The sequence below is a fragment of the Passer domesticus genome, chromosome 5 (genome assembly GCF_036417665.1).
Source record: "Passer domesticus isolate bPasDom1 chromosome 5, bPasDom1.hap1, whole genome shotgun sequence".
Taxonomy (NCBI): domain Eukaryota; kingdom Metazoa; phylum Chordata; class Aves; order Passeriformes; family Passeridae; genus Passer; species Passer domesticus.
In genome coordinates this window covers 70,968,481-70,986,951 of record NC_087478.1, presented here as the reverse complement: position 1 = coordinate 70,986,951, position 18,471 = coordinate 70,968,481, and the positions used below count along the sequence as shown (strand labels likewise).

General features: G+C 38.3%; 2 long non-coding RNA genes across 2 annotated transcripts; both read right to left on the bottom strand.

Moving 5' to 3' along the window:
* Positions 1 to 799: 799 nt before the first annotated feature.
* Positions 800 to 15,472, bottom strand: LOC135300916 (uncharacterized). The gene is made up of 4 exons (XR_010362666.1): positions 15,339 to 15,472; positions 15,144 to 15,256; positions 2,333 to 2,391; positions 800 to 1,825 (listed from the first exon to the last, which is right to left on the bottom strand). It is a non-coding gene; the product is annotated as an uncharacterized LOC135300916 (long non-coding RNA).
* On the bottom strand, positions 3,291 to 9,164 carry LOC135300915 (uncharacterized). Its single transcript, XR_010362665.1, has 3 exons — positions 8,581 to 9,164; positions 6,685 to 7,562; positions 3,291 to 6,204 (listed from the first exon to the last, which is right to left on the bottom strand). It is a non-coding gene; the product is annotated as an uncharacterized LOC135300915 (long non-coding RNA).
* Positions 15,473 to 18,471: the final 2,999 nt, after the last annotated feature.

Genomic DNA, 18,471 nt, shown 5'->3' with positions numbered 1-18,471 from the left:
GGTTATTTTTTTCAAGGGCATCAGTGTGTTTAATCATATGTGAGCTGCTGAGGACAAGAAATCCATACCATCATCTTGAGTTACCAGACACTGATGGGGTATCAGATATTTTTTAAAGTTGTGTGGGGTACACAAGATGTGCTTCAAGTGGCTGGTGCAGCTGCACTGAGGCTGCTTTGAGGCACAGCATGTCAGAAGAGAACTTCTGCCTGAAACAGCTGAGTATCACCCAGTATTTGAAACCTGTCTGATATGTAGGATTTTTCTCCATCAATTTTATAACCTCGACTAAAACAATAGCAAAATTTCCCTTGAATCAATGCAGCACTGTGTCCAGACAACATAATGAATGTATTTGATTCCACTTAAAAATAAGAGTATTTCTAGCAGCGGAGCATCTGTTGGCATGCAGCCTTGTTACATGTCCCTCATGGTTTGGAAGTTAATAGCCAGATACAAAGATTTTTTCTATTGCTTTTCCCCATTTCAGAAGATCAGGCTGACAGTACCAAGGGGTGAGAAACTGATTCACCTGCTCCATTTCTAGTGCATTTATCACTAAGTCTAACCACTGAAATATAGCTTGTGTCTCAGCATTTTGAAGAACTGAGCATTATATAAAGAGCAATTTCTACAAGCAATCTCTTCTGGCTATGTATAAGGCAAGATCTAGGGAGGAGTTACAAATTTTATATCCTTTACTAACAGCTATTAATAATTACAAAGCCTCCTTTTTCCAATTTTTACTAGTGGAGTGCCCATTTGAATTTGGATTTTGAAGCACATTTATTTTGTTTTATTCATCATTCAAGCTGAGCCAGTGGCTTAGCAACACGCTACAATTCTCTTAGTTGATGGTTGTTTATATAGTACCTGGAAAAGGAGAGAACCAAACTAGCTTTGTTTGCTGGTACTGTTTTTATTTATTCTAGGTTCTTGATTTGGTTTGTACACGAATCTTTGCCATTGATAATTTAAGATGGAATTTGCTTTGAGCAATCTGGTCTAGTGAAAGTTGCTCCTACCTGGAGAGTAGGTCCTTTAAAGGACCAGATGACCTTTAAAGGTCCCTTCCCACACAAAGCATTCTATCATTCTATGATAACAGCACTCAATTTGGGGGCTTCTACTACTTTGCTTAGTCAAAAAGAAACTAAGTTTCTGGAATTGCAAACTGAGTACCAGAAGTTAGTCAGAGAAGTTGAAGGGGAAAATAACAACTTGGAAGCATTAAATTTTAAAGGCAATGTATCGCAAGGTGATATAAAAATCACTCAGAAGATGAGATGTTTGATCAAGAATGTACAATGGAGATAACAATATAATCTGAGAAAAGACAGTGCTTCTAGTCTGTGATCTGTTATTTATAACCAGAAAACGTGGTCAGTGTGCAGTCCTCAGTTTCCTAGTGGAAACTACAGTTTCTTTGTTACACAGTAAGGACTAAATTGGGTGTTTTCTTCAAGCTGTGAACAGGGAGCAGCATGTGGCTTTTCTGTTCCAAGAATAAACCCAGAAACTAGACTGTGTTTTGAAGTTCTTAATTTTTCTGTTTTCTTTTTTTTTTTTTTTAAGTGCTCAGAGACTGCCTTAGTTTCCCATCTTGTAGAAAAGAGAGTGTGTTTCTTTCTGTGGTAGTGAATGAGGCTGAAAGCAGATGTGCTATTGTCTCTGTGATTCTAAATCCTCTGAAGTGGATGTAATTCTCTGAAGCGGATGTAATCCTACCCTGAAGGTGTATCTGTGCATCCAACTTCTTCAGGCTGGACAGAGGTACAGAGGATAAAAAGGTTTTCTCACAAGGCTTCCAGAGTGAGACAAATCACTATAATTGGGAGAAACATTTTTTTTAATACAGAAGGCATCTTTTCTCCTGAAAATAAATGGTATTATATTAGTTACAAGCATTGTGACATCTCAAAGGCCACCTAGAAGAGCATTTTAAACTTATATCAAGTACTATTTTGTCTCTTCCTACCCGAAACTGAAAGCTGGCCAGTTCAGATATCTTTGACAGGTATAACTCCTGTCCAGATTTGTTTTCTTCCTTATTTTAAAGGTACACAAAACAAACTTTAACAAAGACTTGAATGTCTTTTTTCAGATTGACTTTTATTGAGCATCAAGACAACAATACTGAAATAATTTTATAGGGATTTTGGTAAGATAGATGCTTCTGGGGTACAAAATTATATATCATATAAGAGAAGATAATGCTAAAAGGAAAATTAGATATAAGTGCAAGTTAAAGAGCAGACAAATCAAAATTTAAATGGAAACACATCCCTCTTCAACAAAGAAAAAACTCATGAAGAAATTTTAGATGTCTTACTAGAGAATGTCTCACTCTCCAGAAATTTATCCTTTTGGTTTGCTTCAATGTCTTGTGACCTATATGAAGAAAACAGTAAGAAAGAATAATAGTCACTTTTGGCACCCAGTTATTACAAGAAAAAGCAGAAGAGGTCCATCTCTGCTTCAGTGTAACTACAAAAAAGAACCATGACAAAAGAAACTTGCATTGGGCTAGGGTTTGAAAGCATAAAAGAAGATGATATGAGTTAAACAGCTATGATCTATTTAAATGAAAAAATACTAAAGCTTTCACTGTTAATTTCTGTTATGTTACATCCAGTGGTTTCTGTCTCCATAATTTTCTAGAGAAATAGAACATTAAAAAATATATGCATACTTTAACATTAGATTGAAGATGAGAAATGAAAGGATGGTAAATGAGATCTTAAAATCCTTTCTCTTAGAATGACCTTGATGCATGCATTAGGTCTTGCAGTAAATGTAACCCTCCACTTAACATCAAATGAAATTTTTTCTGTGTACATAATTTCTTTGCTTACCACCACACTAAATTCTTTGTTTCATTTCTTCTTCTGCCTTTCCCTCATCTTTCTAAAATAAGCATATTCTTTTCAAGACTCTCTCATCCTTTACAATAATTTCATTTTATTTAGCTCAGTTTTCCTTCTCTTATTTAATACACTACTTCTGTCTTTCTTTTCCAGTGATTTCCTTCTTCTGCTTCAGTCAATATATCAGGACAGTTTTTTTCTAGTCGAAGTAAAGTAATGTCAATGAAGGAATGATAGAACATTATGTGGCCAATAGCTTTGCTGACTTTTTTCCTTTTGGAAGAACTGAATTTGGAAGAAATTGCACAAAACAAGAGTATAAATATATATATATATATATATATATATATATATATATATATATATATATATAAGTTGAGTACTAGGAAGGTACAAATACCATAGCAAAGGCAATTCTGAGGGCATGTCATAATTATAAGCTTATTAAGGTGGCTTTGCTTTAAGTCCAAGGCCACTGTTTCAAGCACTGCCATTGGAAGAAAGGCATGTTTCCTCTCTTACAACATGTCTTGAGAACATTTTATTTTTGCTTTACCAACTGCAGGGACAAATCACAAGAGAAACTTGCAAACACTACGAGAGATTTGAGATTAAAAAATACGACCAAAATTCCCTCTCACTAGGGCTGCCAAAGGAAGTAACAGGTCTTGTTGTCTCACTGCCTGGTAAGTGAAAGCTCCCTGATTAAAACATTCAGCTAGCAGCTGGTACCTGGACCTGATTTTGGTTGCAACAGCCAGAGAGAAAGGCAGTACTCCAAGGGAAATTTATTATAGCAAAATTAAATCATGGGGCAAAGGAAAGATCACAGGTTTTCTCGTGTTTCCAGATGCATATCTAGAATAGTTTAAATAGCTGGAGATAAGAGGAGAAAGAAAGAAAAGGAATACATCCGCTTTTTTAACAGACCAAAAATCAATGTCTACTAAAAAAGCACAAATTCAATACTATGAAAAAAGTACAGCAGATATTCAACACAACCAGTAAGAACCGAGCCATGCTAGATGAATAAGGGCATCGTGTTTGCAGATGGGGTGTTGAGTCTTTGATCACAGGAGTCCAAGGTGTGCAGGAGTCAGTGTAATCAAGAATTAAAGCATCTCTTCAAAACCAGTTTTGAAAACTCCTTTGGATGCTCTGGACTCAGATGCAGAAGGTGTGCTATGATCTCAGTTATCAGCAGCCCTACATCAGAACAAGGGGAAACAATGATAAACTCAGAGGGTGAATGCAGGAGTCTTCATCCTTTCTGAAGAGGTAGATTAGGAATTAGAAAATTATCATAATTGCACTTGCATTAATATGCACTATCCCCTAAAAAGAAAGGACTTTTTATGGGGAAATTATGCCAACAATATGTTTTGGTTTTGTGGTAGGTCTGGATTTCTTCTTTTTGCTGAACAAGATGGTAAGAGAAAGTCCTGTTTATTGGATTTATAATCTAAATAGATGTGTGAATGAGGCAATGATGAGACTGTTATCTTTCTTTAGCAGGTGGTACAAACTAATCAACTGGCTAGTCCACAATTAATAAGCAGTCTGTGGCAGACCTTTACCACAGATTTTTTTCCTCTCTGAGTATCAAGAAAGTGAGTTTGTAAAGCAACTTCAGGCAAATGTGTGTCTTTGTGGGAGAACAGCTTGGTGCAGGAAAATTCATAGGCATAATACCTAAAAACATTGGATAGAAAATACATTCACATTTTCCTTTTCTGAGTTTGCTAAATTGGGGAATACCATTCCTAAACCATGATATGGGGCAACCTAAACAACCAGCCCTTGATCAAATGCGGTGATTTAGCACATTGTGTTCACAGAGGGACATTCAGTCTTGGTTTAGGGTGGTCCCAAAGAGTCTTCCTGAGAACTATTGAACACTTGTGCTTTTCAGCCAGAGAAGTGTAAAAGTAATGATAAATGTAGATAGATTTATTGGGACAAAAGGGTTTAAATGAGGAGGTCTTAATTCCAATGGGTTTTGACCTTCCAATGGCAACAGGGAAAGAAGAAAGAAAAAACCCCAAAAGAATGAAACCTGCATGTTTCATTCTGTATGAAACTGTATTTAGAAGGCAAGATAGAACAAAATGAAAGATATTTGGATTTTAGAATATGAGGATCTAAAATTGGGCAAGATTTATCCTAAATGAGATGGCAAGAGAAGAATTAATGAAAGAACAATAGAAAGAAATAGAAAACTGTCTGTAGAAAAGATTGTGTGAAAGGTGATTGTGGTGACCACTTTAAGGCCATTTATAAATGTGACAAAAAAGACAAGCTCTGTTTATGCAGGAGCACATCATGCAGGAGAAAACATATTGCCTGTCTCTGCAAGTTTGTTGGGAATTTGAGCTGAACTAGTATTACTCTTAGCACTTCAAATACCAAAGATGTATGCAGTCTGAGAAAAGAGAACAAAAGCTATTAACTTGGTGTCAGCATGGATATCCAAGCAATTGAAATCTGGTTTGTTTAAGTGGCTATCAGGATGCTTATTTCATTATAATGTTTCAAATATATTGTAAAGGCTCACACCCTAAACAAACAGGAGGAATTGTGTAGAATGGTACCAGTGATGTAAAGGAAAGAGAAAATTATAGGGTGTGTTTGGACTAAGTTTCCAACTGGAAGATAGTAAGCCAACTAATTATTGCTAAGAGCAGAGAAAAATAAAAAATAAAAATTGTAAATAGACTTAATGGATCAAATTCTGGTTTTATGAAGGAGAACTCAATTTTTATTTTTACTTAATGCATAACATCCTGCTTCTGAATGTTATCTGTTGTCACACAATGCATTCAAAATCAATTCAAGTGTTTCCAGTTTTTTTCAAACAGTCTTGTATCTGCAAGTTGAAGTTTGGCAACAGCTGCTTTGTGGGAAGACAGCTTTCTGCAATTTCAGCCAGTGAGCTGTACTGTGGTTTTTTGCATCTTCACTTGGTGGTGAGCTTTCTGTCACATTTGTGATTATTTTTCTGATCCCTGATCATGCAATCCCAGAAAAATCTCCTCAGCTTTCTAAGGCGTCTGCTGTTGCATCTAGGCTTCACTCAAGAAAAGCTTAAACCTTCTCTAGAGTTACAGTCCTCAAACAGAACTTGCCAGTTGTCTGAATGAAGATTTTTTTGATTGCAGTCTTTTTGGGTCAGCCCCACTTTTAGAATTCATGAGTTCCTGCAGTGTATTTCTCTAGATGCTAGATCTCCACTTCACTGTCTCTATCTACACTTCACCTGTCCTATTTCTGTTTTGTTGGCAGGAATCCTGAGAGCGGCTGAATATCAGACTAAATTAGCTCCTCTAAAATACTAATTCTGGGGATGGAGAAAACACTCTATGTTTTTATCAAATTAATGATTTTTGACACAATAGTTAAATTTTCAACTCAAAAAGTAGAACACATGCTGTCCACTCAGATAATCTCCTCGTGTCAGGTGTACTGACCAGTTATTTATGCCAGTCATTAGCAGCAGGGTGCAAGTTCAGTAAACAATTTTGTTGACTGTGCCATTACTGCAGATTGTTCCATAGCCAGGTGCAAAATGCTGAGGTTTATGACTGACATTTTGTCAGCTGGGCCATTTGCTGATATTTTGTTACACAGCACAATTTAAGCAAGGATACAGCAGTACAAGATGTCATTGACTGCTGAGATCTACAAAGTCGGACTCATAGCACTCGTAGTCATCCAATAGCTCCTGTTGGAGTTCTCACATGCTGCTAAACATCTGCTAAGAAATAAAAGTAAGTTATTGCTTCTTCAGGGTATGGAGAGTGGATGGAGTTGATCTTACCATAAGTGTAAAAAGTAGTGTATTTTAAATGACTGGGAATGTGGCCTGTGAAACTTTACAAATGAAGAAGCATTTTTGCTTTGTGACCTATAACCATGTATTGCCCTTTTGTAGAATGAGGAAATGGTGCTTTGTGATGCACTAAGTAGTTAATCACTGCTTCCAATCGATCTTCATAACATTTCTCTAATGCCTTGAATCTCAGATCTTCCGTATGCATGCTCTGCATGCCAAGAAAGTGGTGATTTATAAAAAAATACAGCTCATTTGAGTGTGAAGTCAATAGAAGATCACTCCCTAACTGCCCTACTATGGCAGTACAGAATACCAGATTTAATTCCTTAGCACAGACTGCTGTTAGAAAAATCCTGTGCTGTTTGTAATGCCAGACACAGCCACCACGCAGTTTGGGTTAGAGATATGAGCATTGATCTTTCAGAAGATTTGCTGGCTGCCCTTGTTTTAACTTTATGTGTGCTCTGCTCTTCTAGACTGAGAAATTCAGTCTAGCCAACTTCGATGTTTCTTTCCCATTGTTACCTGTGGGAAGAAAACAACAGGACTCAGAGAAAGTCTGGATGCCTGCTTTATAACAAGCACCTGTTCTGGGCCACTTGGCTACAGGATCGATTAGCAAGTCAAGAAAATGAGAAAACAAGAAGCTGTTCTCTTCATCCTCATGTTTCTGTTGTTCAGAGCACAGAAGGGGGAGAGCACACAGCTCTGCATGGGAGAAAAGGTCCAAAATCATCCATGTTAATTTTCTTGTTTCTTCAGTGATGCCACCTGAGGAGCTAATATTATTCATTTGGCTTTCTTATTCATTTGGATACTGTTGTCTATCAAGATACTCTCTTCACAGTTTACTTCCTGAAACACTGTTGAAAGAAGAAAACACTGAAGGCCAGACTGAAATGGGAGTACATAATGAATAAAGAAGACTTTTTGGCACAACTTAGCTTTCACTGTCAATAATTAGGGATCTTTTCTTCATGCAACAGAAAATTAAAACAGAGAACTTGGTTTTGAGATGGCAAAAATGAGCAAAGTATTTCCAAACCCTTGAGATGTAGTGGAAGAAAAAATTAGATTTGGATTTAAAATAATTTAAAATTTTGCAAAAAGAGTACCTAAGTAATACGGTGCTACATAGTTTAAGTCAAAAACATCTGACTGTAACTTTGGCTCAGTTAAGTTTCATGACAGCCACATATACATCCATGTCTCAGACAATTTAGCTTTTCCATACTTAATATTTTTGTTAAGTCAGAACAAAGGACCAGTATAATTAATTTTGTATAGTGTTTTGAAGAAGGAATGCAGGAGAGATTAATTATTTTTTATATGGTCTTTGTAAAAATCATACTGAAACGAGCAATTGTTGCCTAGAAAGTGGGACAAACTGGAAAATCATATTGAATTCAGTCTTAGATTAGAATTCAAACAACATTATTGAAATTCTTCTTTAGACCTGCCTTTAAATACTATGGATTCATGTTTGGGAACAAAAATTTAGTTCAGACTTTTTCAGGTGTGGAAAATCCACATCTAAGGACAACATCAAGCGGGGTAAATAAGTGTCCTTTGTTTTTCCTATATAATATGTTTTTGAGTTATATTCAGACAATAAAGCAATTGATTTTTATAGAAGAGTTAAGGTTTGCTCTTGTGAAACCCAGTAGCAAAAAGGTTTTGAATTGAAAATATTTCCTGCTATTCATTTTAACACGAATAAGAAAGTAACAAGACCCCATTAATATACATTGTTATGGAGAAATTACAAATAGGTTATATGTGAGGGTGAATTTCAATCAACAGTTTCATCAATGTGATGGATATTCTATTAACAGTCTCATTTTCATCTCACTAGTTTTCCAACAGAAAGAATTTACTGACCCTGCATGTACTTGGTTGTAATGAGGCTTCATTTATATTTTCACCACCAAAATACCAGCATGATTAACTTAAAATGGAAGGGGAACTAAGGTCATTTCTATCAGTAAAAGAAACCATATATCTTCTAAAAAGAAACCATTTGATCCCACAAAAGTGACTGCAGATATCCCTTCTTTCTTTCTTTGCACAAGACAAGGGTGGAAGCAGTGGGCAGCTGTTCTGTACAAGCCCCAGGCATGCGGGCTGTGGCTGGGGACAGCCCATTGTGATCTCACAGTGCTGGATTCCGGTGCCAGTGAGAACAGACCTAGTGAAAGATTATGATGTCTCATAGCCATAGAGGCGGTCTGGGAGGGAAAACCTTACCCTGACAAGCTGGGAAGGTTTCCTTCCAGGGGGACCTGAGCACCTCTTCCACCTGTCCCCAGACCAGCCAACAACCGTGGCCTTTCTCCCTCTGCTTGCTCAACATCCGCAGTTGCAGCACTAATGAGAGGGAGCAGCTCAACATCCCGAGCAAGCCCATCTGCCACGCAACTTCCAGCACCTTCCACGTCTCTCTTAGCAGCACATGGCAAGCAGTGCCAAAGAAGGCACGGGGGAGAGCGGCTCTGCTGCCAGGGCAGAGCCGCTGAAGTCAGCGGTGGGCTCGGAGTGCCCCATCTGCCTGGGCGCCGTGAGGAAGCCGGCCTTTGTGGCCTACTGCATGCACCAGTTCTGCTTTAGGTGCATCCAGCACTGGGCCCGCGGCAGGGAGGACTGCCCCGTGTGCCGGCAGGCCCTGGAGCAGGTGCTGCACTCGGTGCGAGGCGACGACGACTACGAGCTGTTTGTGGTGGGCCTGCCCACCCACCTGCGCAGGAGGATGGCCGCCGACAGGTCCCGCACCCGCTGCCCGCAGCGCCGCTACAACCTGCGCAGGCGGCCGCCCGCCGAGACGCCAGCGCCTGGCCGGAGAAATTCCACGTGCACCAGGAGATCCCAAGGGCACGGAGCAGCTCCAGGGTCCTCCAGGATTCCAGCCCAACCAGCTCCTGCAACCAGCACTGCCCAGGAGCCATCACGCAGGACTGGCCCTGGTGCTCCTCCAGACACACACAATGGCTCAGAGTAGCTGTGGCCCCTCTACCATTTGCAATGAACAGTTTGGTGAATGGAAAGAAATGGGTGACTGTGGCCTCTCTCTCTCCCCCAGCCCAAAAATCCAGACTTCTTGGCCTGTTGAGCAAATCTGTATATATCAAGCTTAATAAATTCAGGTAACTGTGCTACAAAGAGAAAGGTGAGCCAACATACCTCTGAATAAACTTCTTAATAAACTATAAAATATCCATGGTCAGTATTAATGCCATTAAGAGAAAATAGAAGATGTCTATTCAGACTTTGATTTCTACATGTCATAAATCAAAAAACCCATATGGTCCTTTACAGTATTTAGGCCATGTTGTCCCTTTTACAACTGAATCAGAATGTCAAGGAAAAACACATTACCAGAAAACCAGGGCTGAAAACATGTATCAGGAAATACACTTTATGTTTTTCTGCATCTGAAAACTAGGTATCATGCATATACCGTCTAATCTGCATTGAACATTTGATTTCCAGTATGACTCAGATAACCACAAGATATTTCCTTACTACTGTCTACCAAGAAATTAGAAAATGTCTTTTGTTTTGTACGTTTCCCAGTAATAATAACACTGAGCAATCAGTTTGTTGAGTGTAATTAGTACAGAGCGGAGTTTTACACAGTATTAAGTGGTAATATAATTACAGAAGCAAACTGTCTCCTAACACACAGTAAAGTCAAATTTCCTATACAGAAGAGTTTGTATTATGGTTGATACATATTCATAAGCAGACTCATTTGATGTCATCTCTCAGGAAAAACTAAGGAAAAACTAACTGCACATCCTTCACAATTACTCAATTACTTTGCCATGAATCCAAATTGGATATTTGTAGTCTTTTTTCCCTGACTGATAGAACTGTGGCCCTTTTAATCCCATGACTGAAGAGAGACGTCTCTCCATTTTCAATGATTTAAGGTCGTTATACACAACCAAGCTTAAAAGAACTTGTTTTATGAATAACATAGCAAGCAGAGATACATTAAAAGAGAGAGACTGGATAAGCATTTGGAAGATCCATAGCAGCCTAGACAAAATAGACAAACTGCATTAGGGTCAAGACGTCCGTGGAGCTGTTAGCACCTGGGACAGTATTTAGGGCCAGTATAAAAGATGCTTGCCCTGCTCTCCAGATATTGCCTAATGGCTGCTGTTCGTACTGATGGTTCTGTCCCTGTTGTCTTCCTCTCATTCTATCTCTTTTTCTTCTCCAAAAATAAAATAGAGGTGAACAAGAAAAATCCAGGTCAGTTAAGAGATAACTGATGGAAAAAGGGAGAAATGTAAGAGGTGATTTAATAATAATGACATGGGAGGGTAACTACAGATTTTTCTACTAGGACATCTGTTTTCAGAACATAATACAAACTTATTGTATAGGCTGGTTTAAGGGGTGGTGGTGAAAATGAGCAGAAAAAATTCCCTAACATGTAAACTGGGAGTTACCTTGTCTCTGTTGGTAAATTTACCCTTGGGTTTTTGGAGTATATAAACAATGAATGTGTGTGATCAGTGTATGACAGACACATCTATGTTACAGTCGGAATAGATAATATTATAGATAATTTTATTGTCAATTTTATCTATAATAAATAGATAAAATAGATAATAATAGAAAATTTGGTTGTATAGATGACTAAAAATATTTCTTCTTAGGAGGACAAATCCAATATATAGATCTCTTTTGCACTTTGGGAAACTAGCCCTGAAGACAGCAGCTTGGAGGAAGGCATTTTTCTACATTTAAATTCATACAATGCTTTAAAGGTAATAAAAATTCTTATGTTTGTAGGACTCCTTTCTTCATGACACCTTGGCCAGACAATTTTATTCTGTAGGCATTTGAGCAGCTGAATTCCACACAGGAAATATTTGAAGATTCCTTATTTCAAGATAGAAGTGGCCAAGCAATAACAGATATTGATTTTACATCTGTTTGGCTATTCAGATCAAAAGATGTTTCTGCAATCACCCAGCTAAAGAAGAAAAGCATTAGCAGAAGAAGTACCTGCCAACCAGAGTTATTCAGCACTGAGTCAGATCTGTCAGACTCTGCATCAGATCAGGAAACTTTATTCTTTGAATTGTTTTACTTCAATTTTTAAGACTACAGATAATGTCATTACACCATTTAACTTGATTGTATGTGATCCATATTATAGGCTGATTTATTGGCTGTTTTAAGGACAGGTGAATCTAAATTCAAGAGCAGGCTCTCAGGCTAAGACACAAATGGAGATCCTTTTCAAAAAGTAATTTACTTTTTCTTAGTGAAAATATGGTAGGTAAAATTTAGAAACAAAATAAAACTTCAGAAAAGATATTCTAAAACCAGTAAAATACTTAAAAACCAGTAAAAGTAATAAAAGAGATCTTCACAGATCTCACAGAAAAGGTTGGGGAAATATAGCCATGAAAAGAAGTAAAATCAAACACAGATAATTGAGCTCATTAAAATTAACACAAATAATATTGTGACAAGCTTTAATATGGCATCTTCTATTCTTACTTCAGTCTTTTCTTGCATCCAATGCAGCTATTCCAGCACATGCTCATTTCCCTATCTGTTCATCAGCAGCTCTGCTTTTGGGACAGATATTCCATGGTTGGATCAGTGTTATAGCTCAGCACTGCACAGCTTGACGCACAACCTGCTTGTGACCCACACTGTGAAATGTTTGAGCAGGCACATGGCACACACATAACAAATAAGAGCCCCAAGAGCTACTGAGAGTTCTTAAAATCTCTCTCCATAGAGTTAAGTATTACTTCTCATCAACTGTGTGAGTGCAAACTTCTAGGACAGCTATAATTACAAGTACAGCAGAAACTTGTTCTTTCAAACTAGATAAAATTTAAGTCCGAATTATTCCTGCATCCTAATAATAATCATGAGCTAAGGTAAAGTGTTTCCAGGCCAAATCTCTGCTAAATTACAGCAGCAGAATACACCTGTCTTTGTGCTTAGCAAGCCGCAAATGTCTAAAGACTTTACTGCCTTTTATTGTTTCTATCATCACAAGTGTGGTGCCTGGCACCAAAACCTGACATGCTACTAAAACAAAAGATAAACATTTGACAAAATGTGTTGTGTTAATCATGTTAGGAGGAGGGTTATGGAGGAAAATTGTGTCTAATAAATCATCTAGCTAGGGGAGAAAGAAAAGCCTCCAAAAAGGGCCAAGTTCTGTCTTTGATGCCCTGTGGGAAACAGGGGAGCCCAGAGGGCTGGCCAGCAGTGCAGGAGTGTGGGCACAACCTGTGGGACTCAGTCCATGGGCTGGAGGACAACCATGAAAATATTTTAAACAACTTGAACTGTACAGAAAGAGGAGAAATAAGAGAAAGTTTTTTCTCACAGACAATATGAGTTATCAGCAGTTAGGCAGGAAGGAAAGAGTAGAAATAATAGTTCAGTTGTAATAGAGAGAAATTACCATGGGGAGAATTTTTTTTACACTGCTGTTTTTCAGCATTCTTCTGAAAAATCCAGAAAGTGGAGATGTGTGTAAGATATCGAGGTTTGCTAGTGATATAATATTATTCACAGCTGTCAAACCTAAATTGGCTTCAAAGAGTTGCAGAAGGCTTTTGATTGAGACGTAAAGCATCTGATGAAATTTCTCTTCAATAAATGCAAAGTCACGCACACAAGGAAAGTACAGTCCTAGCTTGATACATAAACAGATTATGATAACTTAAAATGAAATATTACCAGTTAGGAGTCATAGTATATAATTCTCAGAAAACTGAGTAAACAAATGCAGAAAACTAGTAGGGCTTTTCTGCTGGATCTTAGGACCACTCTTCAAGAATTAAGAAATTCATCCACTAAACTTGTGCTAAACAGGACTTACAAAATTCCCTTGTATATTCATTTTAATAGGTTATAAACCTAGTAAAATAAAATCTGAAATCACAGTCTGTGTTCTGGTAAATGCTTGAATAGTTTAAATTCATGTCTGTATTGCTTGGGAAATTCAGGATAAGTATCAAGGAAAAAACTTCATTTCAGTCCAACCTGATAACATGAGGCAAGGTGAATCCTGAGGACTCTCACCATGAAAAGTTTTGGTTCCAAAAAAAAACAGTGAGACTGAGAGGGATCCGTACTGGGACATATGGTAGGGCACAAACTGATGGAAACTTACTGACTCTGTGCCTCTGACAAGGCATGCCAGCCAGAGATGCATCTTAAATTCTGTCCCATCAATTCTGTTACACAGAGCAGCATAAATCTAGACATATGACCATAATAATTCACTTGGGAAAATGGAGGGCTGTTTTTTCCAAAAACTTCCCCCATGTTATGAGCACAACACACACAAACACATTTTGATTGCTCAATCAAAATGCAGCCATCTCTTCTTCCATGTGCAGTGTAGGGATCCTCCTGTGTGTACACACTTTGTCCTTGCTCCCTTCCTAACACTGAGCAAAAGTTTGTAGTGTCTGGAATCCTACCTGCATTATTCTTGGCAGGAAGAACTGGAGTGAAACTTCTGTCCAGTGAGCACAAGTTTTTGCCTATAGAGGTAAAAAAAACCCCAAAAACAACTTCACAAAACCATGCAGCTTTTGACAGTGTCAAAGACTTCCAGAGTCGAATGTTTTTGCATTCATACAAGTGTAATTTTGGCCAAAAATAGACTAGCAAAACAAATCATTCAAACTGATCTCAGAATCTGAACTCCATGGTACATCAGGATGTCATAGAAGAGCAATCAATTCAGAATAAACTTGTTCAGTCCACTCTTGTGCCAAGTGTTTGCACAACTTTGGCTAGCACAGCTAAGGACTTCCTCTGGGGAGTGATTCCAGATCCATTTCTTTTAGCTAAAGAGGAATATGGATCCCAGTCACAAGTGAATATGCTCGGCATTACATGGGAAAAATAAGTTAGGTACAATCTGATTTTGAGAAAAGCTACCGAAAACTCTAAAAGTGCTACTAGGAGCAGGTACTACAGGATTTTGGGGGAGGTATTGAACTTCACTCAGCAGTCAGAGAATCAGTAGGAGACAGACACCAAAATAACACCCGAGCAGGATCCATTAACACAGCAAGTGAGCTTTCTGTGGAACTGGTCCATTGATTGGGAATAGACACAAAGCACCACTGCCAGCACTGTTGTGCTGCCTCCCTTGCCTCTGCTGAGTGGATTCCATGTTCCAGCCTTCACCTGCTCTAGATGCTTTCCAATAGCTGGATGGGCAAGTGGGGAGGATGGGGGTGATGTCAGAGTTGTGGGTCATTAAGGAATATTGAAAACCTGTTGTTTTTTTTTTTTGCTGGAGCTGACCAATATTTCTGAAAAAGGCAGAGGCAGCTGAAAGTTTGGCTCAAGCACTTCTTATAAGAACAAGTAGCTACAGGCACAGATGGGTAACTGCAATATTAAATGGAAAAAATAAAGAGGAAATATTTACTTACCTTAAATCAGAATCAGCCAAACAGCATCAGTCCAAATACCACTTGGAAAAAGCTAGAAGCTAAATCAGGCTATCCACTCCAAATATTGATAGAAATATTAGTCTTGCCTTTACCTTTGGGCAGAAGAGAAAGCATAAATACAAATTCCTGACAGCCTGTGACAGCCTGACCCCATCAAAGCCAAGGAACACATACAGCAATTGTACTGCAGGCAAACATTTAGGTCTATTGAAATCTGTTTTCGAAACACAGGCCATTACATGCCTGTGGATCAGAGAGCTTTTTTTGTCAGGCTATATCTGATCTGTCTATGAGTGCATGAATCTAAATCATTCCCTTGCAGGGAAAGACAGGAGTGGGTTTGGGGGAGATCCAGCAGATGGCTGTAAACCAGCAAGCTTTTCAAGTTCTGTTCTTCACTTTTTGGGAAAGAACATATGGATACCTTGCCTATGTCATCTGTGCTTTTGTAATTTTACATGCAATATATTTTGCAAAAATTTTTAATAGTAAAGATACAGTGTGATGCATTCCAGCCCAGTCTTCACTTTTCTGCCCTTAGTTACTGCTTTGCCCCAGGAGACAGGTTTTGTTGCTAGGAAATCACTGTGAAATAAAAATTTTCCAAATAAAATTTTTCACTTGAAAATAAAACATTCCTATTAAAAGAGACTTTTTACAATTTACTTTATTCAGTACCTGGCCTTCCAGCAAATTACTTTCTACCCTATACTGGTTCCCATGAGTTGGTTCTAGAGTATCAGACATCCCCACCACTGAGGTGCTCATGAGACCTAACAAATACAGGAACTGTACAAGCCCTCTTGGACACGGCACCTGTCCCTGCAAGAAATTCTTCAGGATGAGAACACACTGAAAAACATGATAAAGTGTGGCTTTAAAGTGTTATATCTCTTTTATCTACAGGATTATTCCTTACTGAACATTAATGGTGACATTATTCTTTCACTGCCAGATCCATCTACAATGCCTAAGTCTACCTCTCCCACATTTTAAAGAACATTTTATTGAAAAATTAAGATAATTCACAGTATTATAATCTGCCATAAGACATTCAGAGTTCTCCAACTTGCAGTTATTTTTCTCTAAAGAGAAAAACACTCAACTGTTATCTTTTAATCAATGTCATTAGAACTTGTAAAGTTACTACTCAGTTTAAACTGTGTAATTTTGCATTTTCAGTACTTAAAAATTATGCTCTTGTGTATTGTTTTTGGTGCAAAAGCACTTTACAATTTCTCAAAGAAATAACACAAGAACTTTATAGCCTAAATAAAGAGCACTTCAAATGCTCTTTGAATGCATCTGTAAACTTCTTTCTTCGTGGACCTGATGCTAAATACACCGTCAAATTCATGTGGGAATAAATGAGAATTTAACACTAAGAAGAAGCCATAGCATAAAACTACCTCAAATGAAGTAAGAACATTATACATGCATTTTCTCTTGCTGTCAGACAAGATAGGAACTCACTGAGTTCAGTTCTGCCTTGGAGTTCAGAGCCTTATTTAACTGATTGCAATACCTGCTCAAGGATCATAAAATTATTTGGTAGGGAAAAACCCCCATTCTCCTTACACAGGTTGCTGGTGCATGATATCAATAACATGATATCATGTTATTGATATCAATAACATGATATAATATCCAGCTCTCCATCCTGACTCCTCAGAGGCTGCTCTCCAGCTTCCCTGCCATACCCAAAACCATCAGGGTGCAAATCACACCCTGTCCTCCTCTGTTCCAGCATGGCCTTATATCTCAACATGGCAGGAGAGTGTTGAAGGCAATTGCTAAACCCCAAAATTTATTTCTGCACTTAGTTAAAGGGAGACTGTTTTAGAGCTGGTACAATTAGAGAGTGTTTTCATTGGTATATGAACATTTCCATAGTTCACAGCCTTTTCCCAGGATAAGGCTATCTTTCAGCTGCTCAGAGATTTGGGGATGACCATTGCCATGCTGTAAAAGCAGCAAATAAAAAGATAAGGACATAATTATATCTATAAACTGTAGTGCACTGCTCCATGGAAACTGTCAGTAGGTTTCCAAGGCAGCCAAATCAAGAAAAGAACAAGGCTTTAAAAGGGTGCAAAGAACAACAGCTAACAGCTTGATGTGTAAGGAGGTAAATTTTGGAAAGTGCTTAAGCCCTGTTGAAAGTCAATGGCAGTTATGCTCTTAAATCACTGAGGACTTTCTGAAAAGCCCAGCCAGAAGCACCAGGGCTTGATGTGTGTGACTGATTATTCATTGTCCCACACAGGTGTCCTGTAGCTGCACTCTCATTCTACCCTGTGCTCTGCTCTGCAGCTGCTCCCTTCTCTTCTCTCTCCCACACATGCTGGGCTTCAGAGGACTGTGATTCCTCCTCATCCTCCCCTTCCTCTCCCCACCCTTCATATCTATCTCCTCAGCTTTATATCCATCAAACAGCCCAACAACTCTATGGCCTCTCTAACAATCAGGAACATGATGCCAAAGCAGTGTCTGCTCTCAGGGCCAGTCACCAAAGAAGTTTCAGGCTGGCAGGGAGCAGCAGGTATGATCCATTGATCCATTCCTATCTCACAGATATTCCAGCTTGAGCTGGCAATAAGAGGAGGGAGAGCCATGCTGATAAGCACAGCTAACATGGTCTCTAAGAGGGCTCTGAGGAAGTGAAAAAGCAGAACTCTTTTTTTCTTTTTTCTAAAAGAAACAATTCAAGAGTGGATTGTTATTTTGGAAGCTGGTCCTACCAAACTGAGCTGACCTTGGGCATTACATTGCTATCCAGTCTTACAGCCTTTCCATTTACATTAGAAACAAGTAAAACACTCCAGTTTGCCAGGGTTTATGACATCTCAGTAGAAGCTGCAAGCAGCCTAAAAGTCCTGGTGTTTTCAGCAAAACAATTGGAAAATGCCAAAGCAATAAGAAGTCCTCTCAAAAAAAGTACAAAGACAGATGTTTAGTGTGAAATTAAATAATCTTTATCATCTTTGTAAAATCAACGTGTACTAGGCAAGATTTGTAAGATTTTATTCTCTAAACAGAAAAGAAGTCCCATAATACAACAGGTTCTTCATATGCACATGGAGAAGCCTATAAACTATGCAATAGGAATTTGCTTCAAGCTGCTCTCTTTGGCAATGAAAAAAAAAAAAAAAAAGCTAAGCCAATATATAATTAATTATATGAAATCTATGAAATCTTTTTTTACCCACTTTCTGTGTCTGGAAATTTCCAGGCAGTGAAATCTCCTCTGAGATCAAAATGTGATAAGTTTTTTATGGCAGTTGCCAAAGGAAAGTACAGACCAAAT